This window comes from Pseudophryne corroboree, chromosome 7 (assembly GCF_028390025.1).
Source record: "Pseudophryne corroboree isolate aPseCor3 chromosome 7, aPseCor3.hap2, whole genome shotgun sequence".
Classification (NCBI taxonomy): Eukaryota; Metazoa; Chordata; class Amphibia; order Anura; family Myobatrachidae; genus Pseudophryne; species Pseudophryne corroboree.
Window position 1 is genome coordinate 65,118,480 of NC_086450.1, and position 25,717 is coordinate 65,144,196.

The following is a 25,717-nucleotide window of genomic DNA, read 5'->3' on the forward strand; positions in this document are numbered from 1 at the left end:
AAGGCCAGGGGTGACAGGGACATGACAGAACACATGGCACGGGAGAGATTGGTATTAGGGACAAAACAGTGGTGACAGACAGATGTGTCTTACCGGAGTCACTGCTGCTGGCTGCTGCTGTTCCACTCCAACCTGTTGGGATCTGCTGCTGCTGGAGACTTGGCATGGCTGACTCTCTCAGGCTGGAGTCCTGCTTCCTCTGCCCGTCCGCATCCCTCCCCCCCTCCTCAGTCACACACCGCAGACCTCGCGCAGCTGCCGGGCACTGTGGTAAGGTGAGACTGGAAATGACTGGTTAGCCCCCAGGAGATGCTGCGGCTGGAGGGAGGAGGGGGTCAGAGCCTGCAAGCAGCTCGGATTTCTGCAGCGCTACCCGCCAGCTAAAGTGTGTGAATGAGCTGGGCGCACTCCACTGCGGGTGGCAGCGCTGCAGCTAGCGGTGGGGTTGCCGGGGCTGGAGATAACAGAGGCAGTATGGAACCTGCACAGCGGCAGGTGCCCCACTAAACTGCAGCTAAGAAGCGTGGAGTGTGCCAGAAAGTGACGCTCCTCCGCATCAGAGAGACCCTGCTGAGTATGCCGATGTGGGGGGTCAAGCACGCAGTGAGCCGGTGCCCGTCTGTCTGTATGACATACCCCTCACACACCCCCATACCTCCCAAATGTCCCGATTTTCGCGGGACAGTCCCATTTTTGGGGTTCTGTCCCGCTGTCCCACCCGCGGGTCGCAGTGTCCGGCGGGGGGGAGGGGGGGGCAGTTGGAAAGCTCCTGTACTCGCTGTTCTGCTTAGCAGAGCAGCGGTGAATAGTGGAGACAGAGGGAGAGGGGGCATCAGGGGGTACGGATTAATGGGGGGGTTCCAGCAGCAGAGCCGGATTAAGGTGGGGGGGGCAGGGGATACATACCGTTGGCCCCAAAGTTTTAGGGGACCCCCCGGCTGGAGTAGCTCTGTACCAGCTCAGAAGCTCCCCCCCCCCGTCCTGCCAGCAACAGCGGCAGCATTGTGCTACAGTCAGCACACGCTGCTGCATATTGGCAGGTCTGTGGTGTTGCAGGGAGGCAGCAGTCTCCCTGCTTTCTTCTCCCTGTGCGGGTGTGTAGGGGGGAGCGACCACCTCCTCTGGATTTAGCCCTAGCTGAGGGGCCAAAATCCCATCAAAAAAATAAAAATAAAAATCGAAATTTGCATAAGGGGGCGTGGCCGCGCGGGCCGCGATTAGGCCACGCCCCCAACCCACAGCAGGCACAGCAATGAGATAGGGCTCCCCTGTCACAAGTGCCCTGGGCCCCCCGGACTCATAATCAGCCCCTGGGAGCATGCCAGCAGCTCACAGAGCGCTGGGCATGCTCCCTCACTGACGAAAACGGGGACCCTCCCGTGAAGCCACGCCCCCTTTCGCCGAGTGTGTTTCCCTCCTTCTGCCTGGAGAAAGCTCCTGCAGAAAGCTGGGAGGTATGCACCCCTGCCTGTGACATGCCCAATGCCCATGCTATCTGCTTCTGCTCCTGGTCTCCTGTAGATTTGGCCAGATCTCTGTGACTCATTTGACTAACTCCGCCCAGTGTTGTAACTCCGCCCAGCGTTAGCAAATGAATCACAAGGTCACAGAATAGGGCTATTATATAGGAGATATACTTAGTATCACCATTACATGTTTTGGCACTTATGTGTATTGGATAGAAACACATAAATCAAATTAACACGGTTTTGAAATTTAAAACTTTTCTACACGTTTGTATTTTTATTTTTTATGTTCACCCTTTGATCAAGTTTGAATTGAAGCGCCAAGTGACATCAGAATAGTCGGAAGCATGAATACAACTTGACCCCATTGAATTGGACGTATTGTATATTAATATATGTGTCCACTGTGATGTTCCATGTATGTTTTACCATCTAGCGCCCAGGTTTTATCCTTTCCAATTTCTTGTTGTCTGATCTGTTTTAAAGTGTGGTGACACTTAGGGAAAGGGTTTTTACCTAGGCAGCTTTTACTGTGCCAGAGAATTAGGGATCCTCAACAAAATTTACACTGTAGAGAGGTGTCTCTCTAGAAACATTGGGTAGAGGCCCCTTCAAAATGTTGTTATGGTGCCCACAAAGTTCTGGCTACACCCCTGCCCCCCAATATTAGAATCAGGATCCTGGCACAGGTGGCTTATCTGAGTCACTAATATCACTTTTAGACAATAAGGGGGACATTAATTTAATACCCCTTTTAAACTCGCAGAAAAATCCCGGAATATTGCACGTGAACGCGCATCATCCTGGGATTTTTGTGAGTGTGAATGGGTACAGGGACAATTTCCCGGGACGAGCATCCCGGGATTTCAACCCGGGAAGCTGTGCAGTGTGAACGGGTATACCGGGTCAAGGCGACCCGGCACCCGTTCTCTGCATAGGAGGAGGCGGTGCTTGGAGAAGATTATCTCCAAGCACCGCCTCCGCTAGAGTCAGCGGTGACGTCACTGACTCGGCAATATGCCGGGTCGGTCCGCTAATGTGAAAGGGTCATTCCCGGGAATGTGTCCCGGCAAATATACCGGGACACATTCCCGGGAATGACCCTTCACTGCGAGTGTAAAAGGGATATTACTAAGCAGTGATAAGAGCGGAGAAGTGAGCCAGTGGAGAAGTTTCCCCATCAGCCAATCAGCAGCTCTGTATAATTTTATAGTTTGCAAATTATAGATGTTACTTCAGTGCTGATTGGGTGCCATGGGCAACTTCTCCACTGGCTCACTTCTCCACTCTTATCACTGCTTAGTAAATGTCCCCCAGAGTCACAAAAATTTGGGCACAAGAAAATCAGTAATTTATCTAATATAACAACGCCACATTAATAGCGCTTGTGAAAAGCAGCTTCCAGCTAATATAGCATGTCACAGGAAATTTTAGCAATAGAATAAGTAATACAAATTACTCAAATAGAGAGCGCTTTGATTTATTAAGAATGATTAAAAATTAATAAAAATTATCCATGCAAAATTTATAGTAGAAAGAATTAAAAAATAGTAATACTGTAAAGAACTTGTGTCAATCTCTCCTCTCTCTCCAGTATTAGTTAATAGGCTCCGGTTCCATTTATAGAGATACTGTGACTGTGATTGTGTATCTCTATAAATGGAATCGGATCCTATTAACTAATACTGGTGATAAGGAGAGATTGACACAAGTTCTTTACAGTATTACTATTTTTTAATTCTTTCTATTATAAATTTTGCATGGATAATTTTTATTAATTTTTAATCATTCTTAATAAATCAAAAGCGCTCTCTATTTGAGTAATTTGTATTACTTATTCTATCACATTCAGAATTACGACAAGGGAATTTCCCTGCTCAGACCCGGGTTTTTCACCCCTGCAAAATCCCAGGTTTTTGCTGGAGACTCCCTTTCACATTACACCTGAGACCAGGGAAATTCCCAGGTCATTCCCTTTAAGACATGATCTGGGTCTGCCCTGGCATTCTACAAGCCAAGTCTGCCAGGCTGCTCTCATACAGGTGAAACTCAGAAAATTAGAATATCGTGCAAAAGTTCATTATTTCAGTAATTCAACTTAAAAGGTGAAACTAATATATTATATCGACTCATTACATGCAAAGTGAGATATTGCAATCCTTTATTTGTTATAATTTTGATGATTGTGTCTTACACATTAAGAAAACCCCAAATCCAAAATTTAAAAAAATTAGAATATTACATAAAATCAATAAAAAACGGATTTTAAATACAGAAATGTCGGCCCCCTGAGAAGTATAATCATGCATATGTACTCAGTACTTGGTTTGGGCCCCTTTTGCATGAATTACTGCCTCAATGCGGCGTGGCATGGATTCTATCAGCCTGTGGTACTGGTGAGGTGTTATGGAAGACCCGGATGCTTTAATAGTGGACTTCAGCTCTTCTGCATTGTTCGGTCTCATGTCTCTCATCTTTCTCTTGGCAATGCCCCATAGATTCTCTATGGGGTTCAGGTCAGGCGAGTTTGCTGGCCAATCCAGCACAGTAATCCCATGGTCATTGAACCAGGTTTTGGTACTTTTGGCAGTGTGGGCAGGTGCCAAGTCCTGCTGGAAAATTAAGTCAGCCTCTCCATAAAGCTTGTCTGCCGAAGGAAGCATGAAGTGCTCTAAAATGTCCTGGTAGACGGCTGCGTTCACTCTGGACTTAATAAACCACAGCACTTAATATTATTATATATCATTAATCATTTTCTTTGTTTTGAATTGACTTCCTCTACCTATGACCTCATTTTCTGATGAACTGTAAAGACGGTCCTTTTGGCAGAGCCTGTAGAAGAGTGTTGTCATTGCCTTCTTGAAATTTGGAATCCCTGGCTCTATCTGTTGTGTCACTGTCAGGGAGGGAGGAAGACTAACTAAGACCTCGGGTAAGGGGGACAATGATGTACTTGTGGTAGTAGACAGAAAAGGGATTTTCATCACATGTGTAAACTCTTATTTAAAATAAAAAGCCTTATAAACAAAGATTGTTGAATGCAGGTTAGAGGTACAGAGTGCCTGGGGATCCTTATTAATAAACACATAAAGATCTAAAGGGGGTACACACGGGGAGATGAGTGCTGAGCGATCTAGCACAGAACACTCAGCACACATCTCTCCCCCCGCTCATCACTCAGCGCAATGTGTGCTGAGTGAGGGGGGGTGCTCACTTCCCACAGCAGCATACTTGCCTACTCTCCCGGAAGCTGCGGGAGGTTCGCGTTTTTTGGGGTAGCCCCCGCACCCCCGGAAGAGTAGGCAGGTCTCCTGCCCTAGTGTTGCGGGCAGGATGAATACATACTCTCCCATATTCGCGAGTCCGTGGGGTGGGGAAGGGGTTAAAATGATGCGAATCGCATAATTTTGGCCTCGCCACCTTCCCGCGGACTAGCGAATTGCAGCGGTTTCCTGATGTGGGGGCAGGGCTTAATGATGTCACAGCCCGGGCCCGCCCCCCGAAGTCTCCTGCAGAGTCTCCTCTCCGGGCTTCTCCCGGAGAGAAGAAATGTAAAGTAGGCAAGTATGCACAGCGGTGAAGTGAGCAATGTAACTAGATTGTGCTGCATGTAGGCCAATCTAGTACCGGCGATAGCGAAGTGCGGGGCCGCGCATCGCTATGGGGCATACACACGGAGAGATCCGTGCTTAATTTCCAAGCAATCTAGTCAGATTGCTTAGAAATTAAGCACGGATCTCTCCGTGTGTACCCCCCTTTAGACTCTGTTACCATGACAATTTCTTAGTCGGACATGTTTACTTCAGCATTGCACATACTGTGGCCTCAACATGCAAAGGAGGATCGCTTTCATGGACTGCGCATGTACGTAGTGCGATTCATGCACAAACATTGGCTACTTGCATCCGACATCGACACTGCGTCCAAGTCAGGCCTAATATTAGGATATTTTTAGAAATCTATAGTGACCAGTTAGTAAACTTTGGTCAATCTAGTACAGATTAGATAACAAATGTCTGAGGGCCTGATGCAGAGATGTAAGCAAATGTCATCGCAGCTGCGATCACAACTTTCAGTTCCACTGCGCATGAGCGTATTTGGTGAGGTAATCATTTATATCTAGAGAATAGTGATGTCACTCAGTCAGTGAAAGTGGTTTGTAATGGCCACGTTATTAGGTATACCTTACTAGTACTGGATAGGACAGTCCTCAGGCTCCAACGCAATCTGTATTCTTCATGGCACAGATTCAATAAGGTGCTGGGAGCGTTCCTTACAGATAGTGGTCTATGCTGACAAGATAGCATCACACAGATGCTGCAGAACTGCACTTTCATTTCATGCTGCCAATCTTCGGTTCTGCCACATCACAGTGGTGCTCTACTGGAACACGATCTGGTAATGGTGCAGTGCATGTTGGTGGCACCACCTTGAGATGATGGTGACATTGGGGCAGATGTATTAACCTGGAGAAGGGATAAAGAAGTGATAAAGCAGTGGTAAGTGGAATGTGATAACGCACCAGCCATTCATTACCGATTTGAAAAATGACAGAAGCTGACTGGCTGGTGCGTTATCACCTCGCACTTATCACTGCTTTATCACTTCTCCAGGCTTAATACATCTACCCCATTGTGTGTTAGAAATAGCAATTAGAAGATGGGAAGACTGTAGCTATAAAAGGATGCAATTAGTCAGCAGTGCCGTAACTAGACATTTTAGCGCTGTGTGTAAGAAGCAGCATCGCCGCCCCCCCCCCCCCACATATAAAATAGGGTTAGTGTGCGCTGCAGGTGCGCACAAAAAATGTAGGGGAGTGGCTTCATGGGGGTCACAAAATATTACCAATTCATATTACGCTGCACAGTAGTCTCCATTATTCAAATAGCGCCACACAGTGGTGCCACTTACACACATTACAGCCCCCTTTTAAACATTACTCCAGGTAGAGCCCCTTTTATTCACTGTGCAAGGTAGAGCCACCTTTTACTCATTGCCTAGGTAGAGCCACCTTTTACTCATTGCGCCAGGTAGAGCCACCTTTTACTCATTGCGCCAGGTAGAGCCACCTTTTACTCATTGTGCCAGGTAGAGCCACCTTTTACTCATTGCGCCAGGTGGAGTCCCATTTATACATTACGCAAGGAAGAGTCCCCTCCTGTTCCAGCCCACTTTAACCCCTGATCAGACCACACTCATGCACTGATCCTGTGACACAGAGAGAGGCAAGTTTAAAGCTGGGCACACACTTTACGGCCAATATGTATATTGCAAGCCCATTGGCAGTTGTGCCCCCCGGATATGTCTGCGAGCGACGTTGTTCACAGACATATCACATCAGCCTTGCAGCACAGTCAATGCCCAATATAGCCACAGATATATCGGCGTATCTGGCTGTATGTACGGACTTGCTGCAGAGACCACCGGTGACTGACATCTCAACTGGGAGGGCACATTTAAATGCCCACCCAGTTGTGACATCAGGCTCAACACATCGGGCGGCCGATTGGTCAGTGTGCATGCACTTACCAATTGTTAGCTAGGTCCGCCAGGTGTGTACCCAGCTTAAGATGCATGTTCTGAGCAGAGGAAGAGCCTCCCTGGAGGAGTGTTTGCTATGGAAGGGGGAGGGGGGGGGGGGACAAAGTCAAAGAGACAATAGGGAGAGAGAGATGTGGATAAGACAGAGACATGGAGCTGAAAAATGTGTATGGGAGAAAGCAAGAGACATGGGGGAAAGCGAGAGATGAGACGTGGAGGAGAGCAAGAGACATGTGGGAGAGTGAGACGTTGGGTAGGGATGCGGTCAAGATGCCGCCGGCCGGAATCCCGGCGGTCGAAATCCCGACGCCGGAATCCCGACCGCCACAATCCCGACATATTCTCCCTCCGTGGGTGTCCACGACACCCATAGAGGGAGAATATAATAGTGTGCCGAGCGTAGCGAGGCACCGTGCCCGCAGCGTGGCGAGCGAAGCGAGCCCGCAAGGGGCTGCGTTCCGCTCACCACTCCTGTCGGGATTGTGTGGTCGGGATTCCGGCGTCGGTATTTCGACCGCCGGGATTCCGACCGGCGGCATTTAGTACTGATCCCGTTGGATAGAGTGAGACATGGAGGAGCGGGCGAGATGTTGAGGAGGGAGAGCGAAATGGGGAGAGAGACAGGGGTGGGGGAGAGATGTGTGTTAGACAGAGACATGGAGGAGAAAGATGCGTAGGGAAGACAGTGAGAGATGAGATTGTGGGGGAGAGAGCAAGAGACAAGGGCCCTCATTCCGAGTTGTTCGCTCATTGCCGATTTTCTCTATTTTGCGATTAGTCGCTTACTGCGCATGCGCAATGTTCGCAGAGCGCATGCGCTTAGTTATTTTACTCAACAGTTAGGTATTTTACTCACGGCATTACGAGGTGTTTTCTTCGTTCTGGTGATCGGAGTGTGATTGACAGGAAGTGGGTGTTTCTGGGCGGAAACTGACCGTTTTATGTGTGTGTTTCTGGGGAAAACGCGGGAGTGGCTGGAGAAACGGGGGAGTGTCTGGGACGAACGCTGGGTGTGTTTGTGACGTCAAACCAGGAACGAAACTGACTGAACTGATCTCAGTGGCAGAGTAAGTGTCGAGCTACTCAGAAACTGCTTAGAAATTTCTTGTCACAACTGAGGGCCTGAGCTGACGGGAGGCAGCCTCAGTTGTAGGGGCTGAGATGTACCGGAACCTGGGAGGTTGTATCAGACCCCTGGACATGTAAGTAACATGAATAATAACTGCCCGAAGGCGTGACCACGACAACTTGGATAAAAGTCAATGATGTTTATTATGACAACTCCGCAACACAGCAGCAGTAAAAGAAAACGTAAAAGTCAGCAAAGAATAAATACAGTTCCTGGGTACTACAGGATGGCAGGAGCCACAGGGCACTGGTAGTGTGAGATAGTTCTTATAATCTTCTAGATGGAAAGTCCTTACCAGGCCCGACTGTAGCAATGGAGATAACCCAGGATTGTGCCAGCTGGTGTTCCAGGAAAAGCTGGGTTGCTGAAGATAAAACGGCTGCTGTGGATACTGGCTGGAACCAGACTGTTGTTAGCACGGAGTGGATACTGGCTGGAACCAGTTAAATAATAAATGAACTTGGGAGCGATGAAATATGAACTGAAATGTAGAACTTGAGAGCGGAGAAATAATAATACCGGTGGAGAGTGGTAAAGTGTAGAAAGGACACCGGCCCTTTAAGAGAAGCTGTACTCTGCTGGAAGCTGAGCTGGAAGCAGGTAATGTTGTAGCTGGAAACAGATGAATCCACAATGGATTGGAGAGTCAGGCTACACCGCAGGTGGAATGCTGGTGCGGGTCTCTATGGTGGAAGTCTTGAGACAGGAGCTGGAACCTGGAAGACAATCACAGGAGAGAGACAAACAGGAACTAGGTTTGACAACCAAAGCACTGACGCCTTCCTTGCTCAGGCACAGTGTATTTATACCTGCAGCAAGGAAGGGATTGGCTAGGCAATTATGCAGATTATCAATACTGAGAACAGATTGGTGGAAATGATCAGTTGACAGAATCCAAGATGGCTGCGCCCATGCAGACACTTGGAGGGAAGTTTGGTTTGTAATCCATGTGGTAATGAAAACAGTAATGGCGGCGCCGGCCACCGGAGACAGGAGGCGCCAGACTGACAGATGCACATCCAACCACGCGGACACAGCGGAGGCCGCGGCTGACGTAATCGCCACTCAGACACTCTGCATGCAGAAGTTCAGGGACGGCGGCGGAGGCCGCGGGAGACGCCATGCCAGGTGTAATATGGCGTTTACTGTGACAGCGTCCCAGAGTGACAGGAGAGGATACAGGAATGTACACATCAGGATAACAGATGGGATCCGGTCCTGGAGCGCTGAGCCAGCCTTAGGAGGCATCTGATGGGTAAGAAATGGCGTCCAGATACCCGGATCGTGACAGCACCCCCCCCTTTAGGAGTGGCCCCAGGACACTTCTTTGGCTTTTGAGGAAACTTGGAATGGAATCTCCGGACCAAGGCAGGAGCATGGACATCAGAAGCATTGGTCCATGAACGTTCCTCAGGACCATAACCCTTCCAGTCAATAAGATATTGTAGTTGACCGTAACGGTGACGTGAGTCCAGGATCTTGGCCACTTCATACTCAACGCCTCGTTGAGTTTGGACTTTCGGAGTTGGAGGAAGTGAGGAATAAAACCGATTCAAGATCAGCGGTTTCAACAGGGAAACATGGAATATCCTGGGTATTTTTAAGAAGGGAGGCAACTGGAGTCTGTAAGCAACAGGATTGATGACTTGTTCAATCTTGAAAGGACCGATATAGCGAGGTGCAAACTTCATACTGGGAACTCTTAACCTCAAATTCTTCGTGGATAACCATACCCGATCACCCACCTTGAGAGCAGGAACTGCTCGACGCTTCTTATCCGCAAACTTCTTGTACCTGAACGATGCCTTGAGCAGAGCTGATCGTACGCTCTTCCAGATATTGGCAAACTGATGCAAGGTGATATCCACTGCGGGAACAGAAGTTGCTGGAAGCGGTTGGAACTCAGGGACTTTAGGGTGGAATCCAAAGTTAGTGAAGAATGGTGTTGAAGCAGATGAAGAATGATACTGGTTGTTATGACAGAACTCGGCCCAGGGAAGTAATTGAACCCAGTCATCTTGAGAGGAGGACACATAGATGCGGAGGAAGGCCTCCAAGTCCTGATTCACCCTCTCGGTTTGACCATTGGTCTGAGGATGGTAAGCCGTGGAAAACTTTAGCTTGACTTGGAGGACTTGACATAAACTTCGCCAGAATTTGGCTGTGAATTGAACTCCTCGATCTGAGATAATTTCTTCAGGAAGACCGTGGAGTCGGAAGATCTCTTGTATGAATACTTGAGCCAACTTGGAAGCTGACGGAAGACCGGTGAGAGGAATGAAGTGTGCCATCTTGGTGAACCGGTCAACTACCACCCAGATGGTATTGAACTTGTTGCACATGGGTAAATCTGTAATAAAATCCATCGACAAATGGGTCCAAGGTCGACGGGGAACAGATAGTGGAACCAGTTGCCCCGCAGGCGACTGGCGGGATACCTTATGTTGAGCACACTTTGGGCAAGATGCAATAAACTCCAAGACGTCCTTTTTCAGAGTTGGCCACCAATAGGACCTAGAGATAAACTCCAGGGTTTTTTGGATACCTGTATGTCCGGCAAAACGGGAAGCATGGGCCCAATGCATGAGCTTCTTCCTTAGCATCGGTTTCACAAAACTTTTCCTTGATGGGGGCGTAGAGTCCATCCCTACCGTGGAGAATGCCAACGGATTTATAATATGATGCTTGTCTGAAGACTCTGACTCATTTTCTTGCTCCCATGAGCGGGAAAGGGCATCGGCCTTGCGATTCTGAGAGCCCGGACAGAACTGGAGTTTAAAGTCGAACCTGGAAAAGAAAAGTGCCCATCTGGCCTGACGAGGGTTGAGACATTGTGCGCCTTTCAGATATAAAAGGTTCTTGTGGTCTGTAAGTATGGTGATTGAATGAGAAGCTCCCTCCAACAGATACCTCCACTCTTCTAGAGCGAGCTTGATGGCTAGCAACTCCTGGTCGCCAATGGCATAGTTGCGCTCAGCTGGGGAGAACTTCCGGGAGAAGAAACTGCAAGGGTGTAAATGGCCATCTTTAGCCCTCTGAGATAACACCGCTCCTACTCCAACGGAGGAGGCATCCACCTCTAAGATGAAAGGAGAGTCGATGTCAGGCTGTTTCAGAACAGGCACAGAGATGAACCTTTGTTTTAAAAGATGAAATGCTTGCATGGCTTCTTCAGACCACTTGGACGGGTTAGCACCCTTCTTAGTGAAAGCAGTAATAGGCGCCACAATGGTGGAAAAGTCTCGTATAAACTTTCGGTAATAGTTGGCGAACCCTAAGAACCTCTGGACCCCTTTGAGGGTTAAGGGTACCGGCCAATTTTGGATTGCTTGTAGTTTCTCAGGATCCATCTCTAGTCCGGAACCGGACACAATGTACCCTAGAAACGGAATGGACTTGACTTCAAAGACGCATTTCTCTAATTTGCAATAGAGATGATTGACACGGAGACGGGACAGAACCTCTTTAACCCAAAAACGATGTTCCTCTAAATCGTTGGCAAAAATGAGGATATCGTCTAGATAGACCACGACATGACGGTATAGAATGTCTCTGAAGATCTCATTGACAAAATGCTGGAAGACAGCTGGAGCATTGCTCAATCCGAAGGGCATGACGAGGTACTCATAATGTCCGTCACGGGTGTTAAAGGCGGTCTTCCACTCGTCACCCTCACGGATCCGGATGAGATTGTATGCACCTCTCAAGTCCAGCTTTGTAAAGATGGTAGCTCCGCTAACTCTGTCAAAGAGCTCAGTAATCAGGGGTAAAGGATAACGGTTCTTGATGGTAATGTCGTTCAAACCTCTGTAGTCGATGCACGGCCGCAGACCACCATCTTTCTTTTTTACAAAAAAGAAGCCTGCGCCGGCTGGAGAAGAAGAAGGTCGAATGAACCCCTTTGCTAGGTTCTCTTTAATATATTCCTCCATAGAATGCGTCTCAGGCAGAGACAACGGATAAGTTCGGCCTCGAGGTGGAACCTTCCCTGGAACGAGATCAATCGGGCAGTCCCATTCTCTATGAGGAGGAAGGATATCAGCAGAAGCTTTACTGAACACATCCGTGAAATCTTGATATGGAGGAGGTGGAACATCAGACGACCTGGGGGAGGAAGAACAGACAGGCAATACTTTAAACAAACATGTCTCAGCACAGGAGGAACCCCATGCCAGGATTTGCGTAGTCGTCCAATCAATTGTAGGATTGTGAAGACGGAGCATGGAAGGCCCAGGACCACAGGATGTGTGGCTCTTGGAATCACTAAAAAAGAAATAAGTTCGGAATGAAGAACTCCCACTCTCAGACGAACTGGTAGAGTCCTTAAAGAAATAACTGCATCAAAAATTTTGCTGCCATCCACGGCAGTTAAAGAAATGGACGAAGGAAGTCTCTCGGTGGGTAGGGACCACCGTTTAACATAGGCTTCGGTAATAAAGTTCCCAGCTGCTCCGGAATCAAGGAGGGCAATGACGTTCCGATAACGTTGAGCAACTTGAAGCGAGACTGGGAGATTACAATCTTGAGGAGATGGAGAGGAGATCATTACTCCTAGCCGGCCCTCTCCTTGGCGAGCTAGGATTTGGAGTTTCCCGGACGTTTGGGACAGGCATTAATGGTGTGAGACGGAGCTGCACAATAGAGACAGAGAGACTCGGAGAGACGTCTTCGGCGCTCAGCAGGAGTTAAACGGGAACGGCCAAGTTGCATGGGCTCATCTTTAGATGGTGACAGTTGACGAGGAGGAGGAGCAGAAGATTTTGGAGCAGATGATCTTCCACGCTCAGTTGCTCTCTCTCTGAAACGTAAATCAACTTTCGTGCAGAGTGAGATTAGCTCATCTAACTTAGAAGGTAAGTCTCTGGTAGCTAACTCATCTTTAATACGCTCAGATAAGCCATGCCAGAATGCAGCATACAGGGCCTCGTCGTTCCATGCCAGTTCGGATGCCAGGATCTGGAACTGTATCAGATATTGTCCTACAGTACGTGACCCCTGGCGTAAACGGAGAATCTCGGATGAAGCTGAGGTTACCCGGCCTGGCTCGTCGAAGATGCGCCTGAATGTTGACACGAAGGCAGTGTAGGAAGATAGCAGGGTGTCGGACCTCTCCCATAACGGTGATGCCCAATCAAGGGCTGAGCCACTGAGAAGAGAAATAATGTAGGCAATTTTTGCACGGTCACTGGGAAAATTGCCAGGTTGTAGCTCAAACTGAATCTCACACTGGTTGAGAAATCCCCTGCAGAATCTTGGAGATCCGTCAAATTTTGCTGGCGTTGGAAGATGAAGACGTGGAGCAGAAATGGGTAAGGTGGGTGGGGTTATAGCTGGAGTCACTGTGGTTGACGCACCAGACGCGCCTGATCCACGGAGAGTTGTCTGAATCCCATCCAGCCGAGTAGAGAGATCCTGGAGACAGCGGATGATGTGGCCCTGTGCAGCCTCCTGATGTTCTAGTCGGGCTGCCAGTTCTTGCATCGGCCTGGCCGCTTGATCCTGGTCTCCGGCTGGATTCATTAGGTCAGTGCTTACTGTCACAACTGAGGGCCTGAGCTGACGGGAGGCAGCCTCAGTTGTAGGGGCTGAGATGTACCGGAACCTGGGAGGTTGTATCAGACCCCTGGACATGTAAGTAACATGAATAATAACTGCCCGAAGGCGTGACCACGACAACTTGGATAAAAGTCAATGATGTTTATTATGACAACTCCGCAACACAGCAGCAGTAAAAGAAAACGTAAAAGTCAGCAAAGAATAAATACAGTTCCTGGGTACTACAGGATGGCAGGAGCCACAGGGCACTGGTAGTGTGAGATAGTTCTTATAATCTTCTAGATGGAAAGTCCTTACCAGGCCCGACTGTAGCAATGGAGATAACCCAGGATTGTGCCAGCTGGTGTTCCAGGAAAAGCTGGGTTGCTGAAGATAAAACGGCTGCTGTGGATACTGGCTGGAACCAGACTGTTGTTAGCACGGAGTGGATACTGGCTGGAACCAGTTAAATAATAAATGAACTTGGGAGCGATGAAATATGAACTGAAATGTAGAACTTGAGAGCGGAGAAATAATAATACCGGTGGAGAGTGGTAAAGTGTAGAAAGGACACCGGCCCTTTAAGAGAAGCTGTACTCTGCTGGAAGCTGAGCTGGAAGCAGGTAATGTTGTAGCTGGAAACAGATGAATCCACAATGGATTGGAGAGTCAGGCTACACCGCAGGTGGAATGCTGGTGCGGGTCTCTATGGTGGAAGTCTTGAGACAGGAGCTGGAACCTGGAAGACAATCACAGGAGAGAGACAAACAGGAACTAGGTTTGACAACCAAAGCACTGACGCCTTCCTTGCTCAGGCACAGTGTATTTATACCTGCAGCAAGGAAGGGATTGGCTAGGCAATTATGCAGATTATCAATACTGAGAACAGATTGGTGGAAATGATCAGCTGACAGAATCCAAGATGGCTGCGCCCATGCAGACACTTGGAGGGAAGTTTGGTTTGTAATCCATGTGGTAATGAAAACAGTAATGGCGGCGCCGGCCACCGGAGACAGGAGGCGCCAGACTGACAGATGCACATCCAACCACGCGGACACAGCGGAGGCCGCGGCTGACGTAATCGCCACTCAGACACTCTGCATGCAGAAGTTCAGGGACGGCGGCGGAGGCCGCGGGAGACGCCATGCCAGGTGTAATATGGCGTTTACTGTAACAGCGTCCCAGAGTGACAGGAGAGGATACAGGAATGTACACATCAGGATAACAGATGGGATCCGGTCCTGGAGCGCTGAGCCAGCCTTAGGAGGCATCTGATGGGTAAGAAATGGCGTCCAGATACCCGGATCGTGACATTTCTATTCGCAATTTTGAGAATATTTCGTTCGCAATTCTGCTAAGCTAAGATACACTCCCAGTAGGCGGCGGCTTAGCGTGTGCAATGCTGCTAAAAGCAGTTTGCGAGCGAACAACTCGGAATGAGGGCCATGATGTGTGGGGTGAGCGAGAGAAGAGAAGTGGGGAAGAGCGAAGGAAGAGACGTGGGAGAGAGAGAGCAATAGAAAAGACAAGGGGGAGAGCGAGAGAGACGAGATGCGGGGGAGAGTGAGAGAGACAGGATGCGTGGGAGAGCGAGAGAGATGAGACGCAGGGGAGAGCGAGAGAGACGAGACGTGGGGAGAGAGAGAGACAAGGCATGGGGGGAGTGCGAGAGACGAGATGTGGGGGAGAGTGAGAGAGACGAGACGCGCGGGTAAGTGAGACGTGGGGGAGAGCAAGAGACATGTGGGAAAGTGAGACATGGGGAGTGGGTGAGATGTTGGGGGTAGAGAATGAGGTGGGGTAAGAGACGGGGATGGGGGAGAAAGAATGACTGAGAGGGGGAGCACCACAGAAAAAAACCCTGCAATCTAAAATAACCCCCATTTCAGTGTGACAGACCTGCAGCTTGGTGCTCTTACAGTCACAGCCTGTGTGGTGGAGGTGGAGCGAATTCCGCAGCCATCTTCCGCGTCATTTGTGATGCGAGTAGGCGCTACCAATGAAGCTGCCGTGCGGCCACGGGCCATATACAGGGTGACAGCAGGGGTGGTGGAATCCAGGACTGCGGGCCAGAGTGCTGGGTGTAGCTGCCGGGGAGCACAGGATGGCGTTGGCAGCGTGCATAAGTCTGTAGCAGCAGGCCGGGAGCAGCAGAGGAAACCAGCGGGTGAGAGGCGCGGGGCTAAGATAGAGGTCGGGAAGCTGCTTCTATACTGTACATTGCAGCAGGAACTTACAGATCACGGATGCGGCTAGTTCCGCCTACAGGACGCCTGTGCTGTGTGCGGTGCCCCCTTCGCACACACCTAGTTTGTCATGTCTGGCAGGGTTTGAGGATCCGGCAGCTGAGATTTGCCCGAGGAGGTAGCAGGCTATGAATGAACCAGATGAGGGGGCTGGATATAGTTCCTTCGCATGGGACACGGAGCAATGAAGAACGTAGGCGGGGTTTGAGAGTCAATGGAAAGTATTTATTATGTACAGGGCTGAGGTAGAGAACCGAGGCTGAAGCACAATGGTTAAAGATGTGGCTGGAGGTGAAGAACTGTGGACTGTGATTTGAAAGACGAGACTGTAGATGATGAACTGTGGAACTGTGGATGGTAGTTGAAAACGTGGCTGGAGACAAGGACTGTGGACTGTGGTTTGGAAAACGAGGCTTGAAGATAATAATCTGCAGGCTGTGGTCAGTGGTACAAAGGCGTGGCTGGTGAAGGAGATCTGTGGAGTGTGGCTTGAAAGACGAGGCAGAAGACCCGGGACCGACTGTGCCCAAAGAGTTTTACTGGACCGGGTTTTCCAGGAGCGCTTCCACAGGCAGTAACAGGCTAGAAACGGCAGGGCTGCAGCAGCAACAGAGAACCGACCAAGCAGGATCAGGAGGAACCAAAATACAGCAGGAATCCTGGGAGCACAGGCTAAAGCACCTACAACAGGGTTGTAACTTGAAGCACTGGCGTCCCTGTCCTAAACCAGCCCCCTTTTATAGGGAGAGCTTCCCCTGGATTGGCTGGAAGAAACAGGAAACAGGAACTATGCTTAAAACTTGGTCTCCAACATGGCGGCACCCAGTAATGCAGACCTTTTTGCAAAGCCACATTGCTCACTGCCCCTGGTCTCCAAGCAACGGTTCAGCAAGTGCGACCCGCTGTAGCGGCGTCCCGCCACCACGAGCGGACCCCCTCACCGCCGCTACTGCTGCCCACGGATCCGGCGCAGCAGTCCACCTCCGCAGCTGCCCGCACAACGCCAAGGAAGCCAGCCCCGCGGCCCCAGCGTACCGGTAAGACTCCGGACGCTGACATAGTTACGGCCCTGTTAGTCAGCAACACCCCTCGACCAGTCTCTGGCATTGCTTGTTTTCATTTTGCATTTTTCATCCTAGAATCAGCCCTTACAGTATGTCTCTGTGGCCACTTCATAGCCATCATAGCTGAAGCTGCTTTAATGTAGGAAACTAGTCTCACCAGTAGGTGGCGCACTTGTTCCATTTTAATATGCAAACACTTCTACAAGTTTACTATCACACAATCTTGCCTCATTCACATGCTGCAGCAGCGTATCTATAATGGGGGCAAGATGTGCGGGCCCCTGAGTCCAGGGGGCCCACACCGCACTATCTGCACCCATTTCTTCAATACTTACCCATCTGGAGTCTCACGTCAGCAGTAGCATGATATATTTACTCTCTTTTTTTCCTCCTACTTTCTCTAATACTCCTGTAAAATCTTAACTTAATTTAAAAAGTATATAGGGTATATATAGCAGGATTGGATGGTAGGATTTGGAACAAAGAGGCAAAAAATATTAAACTTTATTATGCACTTAGACAGCATAAAAAAAAAAAAATTCCTGGGCCTAGCGCCAGTAATTATGTAAAAATACAGGATCCAGCTGAGGCATGATGGGCCCACCAGGGTAATGCCAACTTGGTGGCCCACAAAGGGATATGATTAGCCCCACTGTAAGTGTAAGAAGTATAATTGATTGAAGGCCCACCTACAGTGGCGTAACTAGAACTTTGGGGGCCCCATAGCAAAATCTTGAAAGCCCTCCCCGTGCTATTGTCACTACAATGCCCCTTATGGGAGCAGGAGAGAGAGTGAGAGGATTAAGAGAGACACACACACACACTCTGGGGGTGTCGGGGGAGAGAGAGAGAGAGAAAAAAAGATAGAGAGAGAGGAGCAAGAAAGAGAGGGTGAGAGAGTTTTATGGAAAAAGAGGGAATGAGAAGAAAAGAGACAGGAGCGAGTGAGAGGGTGTCAAGGAGAAAGAGAGAGAAAGGGATGGGGGGAAGAGGGCATCAGGGTGATAGAGAGAGAGAGGGTGTCAGAGAGAGAGAATGGAGAGTAGGAAGAGAGAGAGGGAGGGGAGCGAGCGAGATTGTCAAGGAGGGAGGGAGAGAGAGGGGAGCAAAAGAGAGTGAGAGTGTCAGGGAAAGAAAGAGAGGGTGACAGAAAGAGAGAGAGAGGGTGTCAGGGAGGGAGAGAGAGTGTCAGGGAGCGAGAGAGATAGTGTCAGAGAGAGAAAGGCAGTGTCAGAGAGGGAGAGAGTCATAGGGGTAAATTTACTAAGCTCCCGATTTTGACCGAGATGCCGTTTTTTCATCAAAGTGTCATCTCGGTAATTTACTAAGCAATAATCACGGCAGTGATGAGGGCATTCGTAATATTTTGAAGTCCTAGGAAAAAAATCACGAATGAATACACCATCGGTCAAAACGCGGCTGTTTAAGTATGAATCTCGGTCATTTACTAAGAAGTGCAAAGCAAAAAAAAAACAAACACTGCCGTGAAAAATTACAACTCGTAAAAAAGTGCTAAAAAAAAACAGACCTTTTTTTTTTATTCGTGATTGGATAGGCATGCACGGATCCATGAGATCCGTGCATGTATATCAGTGGGAAGGGGTGGGAAAGTGCTTATTTTTTCAAAAAAAAATTGCGTGGGGTCCCCCCTCCTAAGCATAACCAGCCTCGGGCTCTTTGAGCCGATCCCGGTTGCAGAAATATGGTGAAAAAATTGACAGGGGTTCCCCCATATTTAAGCAACCAGCATCGGGCTCTGCGCCTGGTCCTGGTTCCAAAAATACGGGGGACAAAAAGAGTAGGGGTCCCCCGTATTTTTAAAACTAGCACCGGGCTCCACTAGCTGGACAGATAATGCCACAGCCGGGGGTCACTTTTATATAGTGCCCTGCGGCCGTGGCATCAAAAATCCAACTAGTCACCCCTGGCCGGGGTACCCTGGGGGGGTGGGGACCCCTTCAATCAAGGGGTCCCCCCCCCCCCAGCCACCCAAGGGCCAGGGGTGAAGCCCGAGGCTGTCCCCCCCCATCCAATGGGCTGCGGATGGGGGGGCTGATAGCCTTTGTTGTAAAAGAAAAGATATTGTTTTTAGTAGCAGTACTACAAGTCCCAGCAAGCCTCCCCCGCATGCTGGTTCTTGGAGAACCACAAGTACCAGCATGCGGCGGAAAAACGGGCCCGCTGGTACCTGTAGTACTACTACTAAAAAAATACCCAAAAAAACACAAGACACACACACCGTGAAAGTATAATTTTATTACATACATACACACATACATACATACATACTTACCTTATGTTCCCACGCAGGTCGGTCCTCTTCTCCAGTAGAATCCAAGGGGTACCTGTTGAAGAAATTATACTCACGAGATCCAGGGGTCCAGGGTCCTCGGGGAATCCAGGTGTAATCCACGTACTTGAAAAAAATAACAAAACGGACACCCGAGCCACGCACTAAAAGGGGACCCATGTTTGCACATGGATCCTCTTTTCCCGACTGCCAGAAACCCACTCTGACTGATGTCTAAGTGGGTTTCTTCAGCCAATCAGGGAGTGCCACGTTGTAGCACTCTCCTGATCGGCTGTGTGCTCCTGTACTGAGTGACAGGCGGCACACGGCAGTGTTACAATGTAGCGCCTATGCGCTCCATTGTAACCAATGCTGGGAACTTTCTGCTCAGCGGTGACGTCACTTTAGGTCAACTGCAGGGCAGAAAGTTCCCAGCATTGGTTACAATGGAGCGCATAGGCGCTACATTGTAACACTGCCGTGTGCCGCCTGTCACTCAGTACAGGAGCACACAGCCGATCAGGAGAGTGCTACAACGTGGCACTCCCTGATTGGCTGAAGAAACCCACTTAGACATCAGTCAGAGTGGGTTTCTGGCAGTCGGGAAAAGGGGATCCATGTGCAAACATGGGTCCCCTTTTAGTGCGTGGCTCGGGTGTCCGTTTTGTTATTTTTTTCAAGTACGTGGATTACACCTGGATTCCCCGAGGACCCTGGACCCCTGGATCTCGTGAGTATAATTTCTTCAACAGGTACCCCTTGGATTCTACTGGAGAAGAGGACCGACCTGCGTGGGAACATAAGGTAAGTATGTATGTATGTATGTGTGTATGTATGTAATAAAATTATACTTTCACGGTGTGTGTGTCTTGTGTTTTTTGGGGTATTTTTTTAGTAGTAGTACTACAGGTACCAGCGGGCCCGTTTTTCCGCCGCATGCTGGTACTTGTGGTTCTCCAAGTACCAGCATGCGGGGGAGGCTTGCTGGGACTTGTAGTACTGCTACTAAAAACAATATCTTTTCTTTTACAACAAAGGCTATCAGCCCCCCCATCCGCAGCCCATTGGATGGGGGGGGACAGCCTCGGGCTTCACCCCTGGCCCTTGGGTGGCTGGGGGGGGGGACCCCTTGATTGAAGGGGTCCCCACTCCCCTAGGGTACCCCGGCCAGGGGTGACTAGTTGGATTTTTGATGCCACGGCCGCAGGGCACTATATAAAAGTGACCCCCGGCTGTGGCATTATCTGTCCAGCTAGTGGAGCCCGGTGCTGGTTTTAAAAATACGGGGGACCCCTACTCTTTTTGTCCCCCGTATTTTTGGAACCAGGACCAGGCGCAGAGCCCGATGCTGGTTGCTTAAATATGGGGGAACCCCTGTCATTTTTTTTCCCATATTTCGGCAACCAGGATCGGCTCAAAGAGCCCGAGGCTGGTTATGCTTAGGAGGGGGGACCCCACGCAATTTTTTTTAAAATATTTGACAGTGTTTAATTTAAAAAAAAACAAAAAAAATGAACCCCAGCACGGATCACACAGATCCGGCCGAGATTCATTGTAAAAAAGTCGGCAGTGTTTTGCTAATCACTGCCGTAAAAATAGAAAAAAAACCACGAATGACATCGACATCGGAACAAAAGAAAAACCCGAATACGACAGCTTAGTAAATTAGTCGTAATCAATTCAAAAAGTTGCAGTTTTACACTTTCGATGTCATTCGTGATTGAACTTTGACCTGAAACGGGAAAATACGAATCTTAGTAAATTTACCCCATAGTGTCAGGGAGAGAGAAGGGGGAGACAGTGTCAGGGAGGGGAAGAGGGGGGACAGTATGAGGGAGAGACAGTATCAGAGAGCGATGGACTGTCAGTTAGAGAGCAGGAGAGAGCGACAGGGAGAGAGAGAGGGACAGTATTAGGGAGAGAGACAGTCTCAGAGAGAGAGAGTGAGAGAGAGGAGCAAGGGAGAGAGTATCAGGGAAAGAGAGGGGGGAACAAGCAGGAGATACATTTTCTGTCCTTCCTGAACACAGCAGAGGTCTCTGATGGGGGCGGGCACTTCACAAAATTAGGCCCGCCCCCAAAATACTTGCGAATTGCGTCACCGGCAGCCGGGACTTGGAGCTGGCCAGGAAGGGCCCCCCTCTACATTCTCCGCATAGCTGCAGCCTGCAGGGGAGGGGGGTGCTGTTGGCTGTGGAAAGGAGTGAAGGGAGAAGCAGCAGGCCCTGGAAGCAGCTCAGGCCCCATAGCAGCTGCACCCCCTGCACAGTCGGTAGTTACGCCACTGTCTACCTACCTTGCAGCTTCATCTCTGAAGCTTCTCCAGAGCAGTGCAGGTAGCGCAGTCCATACAGGATACATACAATATCCCAGCGGTGCTCACCACGCATAGGGCCCCATGGCTTGCTGCGCTCACCACAGGTTCTATTCCCACTCGGTTGGTGGCGTGGACCCACATGCTTAATGTCCCCGATCTCCTGATTGGGGATCGGCGCTGACGGTGTGTCGGGGATTGTATCCGCAAATGTCCAGGGGGCTTAAGCTTTGGATAGTGATAATCAGATCTTAACTCACTTTTTCAAACACAGCCTGTAACATGGCAGGTAGGAGCTGATTGGCTGCTACTTTATCTCTCTCTACTTAATCACTCTCCAAGGCTTACTACATCTCACCCAATGTCAGAAATACTTAAACCTCCTCCCTCAAACTGTGTCCTGGAAATTGGGATAGTTAATATGAAAATTAGAGGCAGTACATAGTTATTTTTCATCATTTAAAATCTTGACTATAATTTATTATCTGATACACTACACTAGTGGTATCCCGAATACTTACTAAGCACATCACTCTGTGCCAGCCAATGAAAACCCAGCATAGATTTATCAATACTGCCACAATGAATGAATGCAATTATGGTCCAATCGAGTCATTTTCCCCATGAGGGATAGGCTCTCATAGTGCATTAGCAGAGCCCCATCCTCATCACTGCCCACCTACTTCTCCCCTCTAATGTAGGTAAGTATGGACTAGATAGGTCTCTCTAGAGACCAGGAATATGGGAGCCTCTGGAATTGTCAGTAGAGCTGATATATATATATATATATATATATATATATCAGCTCTACTGACAATTCTACTGTATTATATGATATATGGTATCTGGTCTCTAGGTCAACATGAGTTTTTCACAATATTTTCCATATTTTGAACTTTTTCATACTTTACGATCCACATGTACTACAATTGGGAACGGTAACCTGTGTCGAGCGCAGCGAGGCACCTTGCCTGAACGCTCGCCATGCGAGGGGACACGTTGCACTAATTGGGGTTCCCGGTCACTCTACGAAGAAAGCGGCACTAAAAAAATGAAAAAACTCATGTCAACCTTTTGTCATGTCGACCTAATGCTTGTGTCAACATATTTTGGGTGTCGACTTAGTTACTGTCGACCATTAGTGGTCAACCTATACACTGTAAACCTAAGTGTGGTCGACCTAATCAACCACACCCATGATATATATGTATTACAGGTTGAGTATCCCTTATCCAAAATGCTTGGGACCAGAGATATTTTGGAAATCGGATTTTTCCGTATTTTGGAATAACTGCATACTATAATGAGATATCATGGTGATGAGACCTAAGTCTAAGCACAGAATACATTTATGTTACATATACACCTTATACACACAGCCTGAAGGTCATTTTAGCCAATATTTTTTATAACTTTGTGCATTACACAAAGTGTGTCTACATTCACACAATTCATTTATGTTTCATATACACCTTATACACACAGCCTGAAGGTCATTTAATACAATATTTTTAATAACTTGGGCCCTCATTCCGAGTTGTTCGCTCGGTATTTTTCATCGCATCGCAGTGAAAATCCGCTTAGTACGCATGCGCAATGTTCGCACTGCGACTGCGCCAAGTAACTTTACTATGAAGAAAGTATTTTTACTCACGGCTTTTTCTTCGCTCCGGCGATCGTAATGTGATTGACAGGAAATGGGTGTTACTGGGCGGATACACGGCGTTTCAGGGGCGTGTGGCTGAAAACGCTACCGTTTCCGGAAAAAACGCAGGAGTGGCCGGGGAAACGGTGGGAGTGCCTGGGCGAACGCTGGGTGTGTTTGTGACGACAACCAGGAACGACAAGCACTGAAATGATCGCACAGGCAGAGTAAGTCTGGAGCTACTCTGAAACTGCTAACTCGTTTGTAATCGCAATATTGCGCGTACGTCGGTCGCAATTTTAAGAAGCTAAGATTCACTCCCAGTAGGCGGCGGCTTAGCGTGTGTAACTCTGCTACATTCGCCTTGCGAGCGAACAACTCGGAATGAGGGCCTTTGTGTATTAAACAAAGTTTGTGTACATTGAGCCATCAAAAAACAAAGGTTTCACTATCTCACTCTCACTCAAAAAAGTCCGTATTTCGGAATATTCCGTATTTGGGAATATTTGGATATGGGATACTCAACCTGTATACTGTATTATATGATATATATGTATAATAGGGAACACAGAACACTTATTTCTTGAATAAAAAAAACTCATCTTTTGTAACCAACACATTATTGCCTCTGCGTATTATTTAAATTGGCAATAAAGTTAAGCATTACTACTTGTAATATTCATGTTAAAGATATGTGAGATAAAGTTGTAATCCCGCAGGAGATACAATAGGCTATAACCAGCAAATGGTAGATTTACTAAAACTTCAAAAAATGAAAAGTGGTCATGTTGCCAAAGCAATCAGATTCTATCACTTTCTAGGATGCAATCACACTTGGACTGGCCCACAGGGGTACAGGGGATACGACCGGTGGGCCCCACTGCCTAGGGGGCCCACCTCCTGCTCTAAGGATCAGGGGGGTGATTCCGAGTTGTTCGCTCGCTAGCAGATTTTAGCAGCATTGCACACGCTAAGCCGCCGCCCTCTGGGAGTGTATCTTAGCTTAGCAGAATTGTGAACGAAAGATTAGCAGAATTGCGAATAGAAATTTCTTAGCAGTTTCTGAGTAGCTCCAGACTTACTCAGCCATTGCGACCAGCTCAGTCCTTTTCGTTCCTGGTTTGACGTCACAAACACACTAGAGATGTGCACTTGAAATTTTTCGGGTTTTGTGTTTTGGTTTTGGGTTCGGTTCCGCGGCCGTGTTTTGGGTTCGACCGCGTTTTGGCAAAACCTCACCGAATTTTTTTTGTCGGATTCGGGTGTGTTTTGGATTCGGGTGTTTTTTTCAAAAAACCCTAAAAAACAGCTTAAATCATAGAATTTGGGGGTCATTTTGATCCCAAAGTATTATTAACCTCAAAAACCATAATTTTCCACTCATTTTCAGTCTATTCTGAACACCTCACACCTCACAATATTATTTTTAGTCCTAAAATTTGCACCGAGGTCGCTGGATGACTAAGCTAAGCGACCCTAGTGGCCGACACAAACACCTGGCCCATCTAGGAGTGGCACTGCAGTGCCACGCAGGATGGCCCTTCCAAAAAACACTCCCCAAACAGCACATGACGCAAAGAAAAAAAGAGGCGCAATGAGGTAGCTGTGTGAGTAAGCTAAGCGACCCTAGTGGCCGACACAAACACCTGGCCCATCTAGGAGTGGCACTGCAGTGTCACGCAGGATGGCCCTTCCAAAAAACACTCCCCAAACAGCACATGACGCAAAGAAAAAAAGAGGCGCAATGAGGTAGCTGTGTGAGTAAGCTAAGCGACCCTAGTGGCCGTCACAAACACCTGGCCCATCTAGGAGTGGCACTGCAGTGTCACGCAGGATGGCCCTTCCAAAAAACACTCCCCAAACAGCACATGACGCAAAGAAAAAAAGAGGCGCAATGAGGTAGCTGTGTGAGTAAGATAAGCGACCCTAGTGGCCGACACAAACACCTGGCCCATCTAGGAGTGGCACTGCAGTGTCACGCAGGATGGCCCTTCAAAAAAATACTCCCCAAACAGCACATGACGCAAAGAAAAATTAAAGAAAAAAGAGGTGCAAGATGGAATTGTCCTTGGGCCCTCCCACCCACCCTTATGTTGTATAAACAGGACATGCACACTTTAACCAACCCATCATTTCAGTGACAGGGTCTGCCACACGACTGTGACTGAAATGACGGGTTGGTTTGGACCCCCACCAAAAAAGAAGCAATTAATCTCTCCTTGCACAAACTGGCTCTACAGAGGCAAGATGTCCACCTCATCATCATCCTCCGATATATCACCGTGTACATCCCCCTCCTCACAGATTATCAATTCGTCCCCACTGGAATCCACCATCTCAGCTCCCTGTGTACTTTGTGGAGGCAATTGCTGCTGGTCAATGTCTCCACGGAGGAATTGATAATTAATTTTAATGAACATCATCTTCTCCACATTTTCTGGAAGTAACCTCGTACGCCGATTGCTGACAAGGTGAGCGGCGGCACTA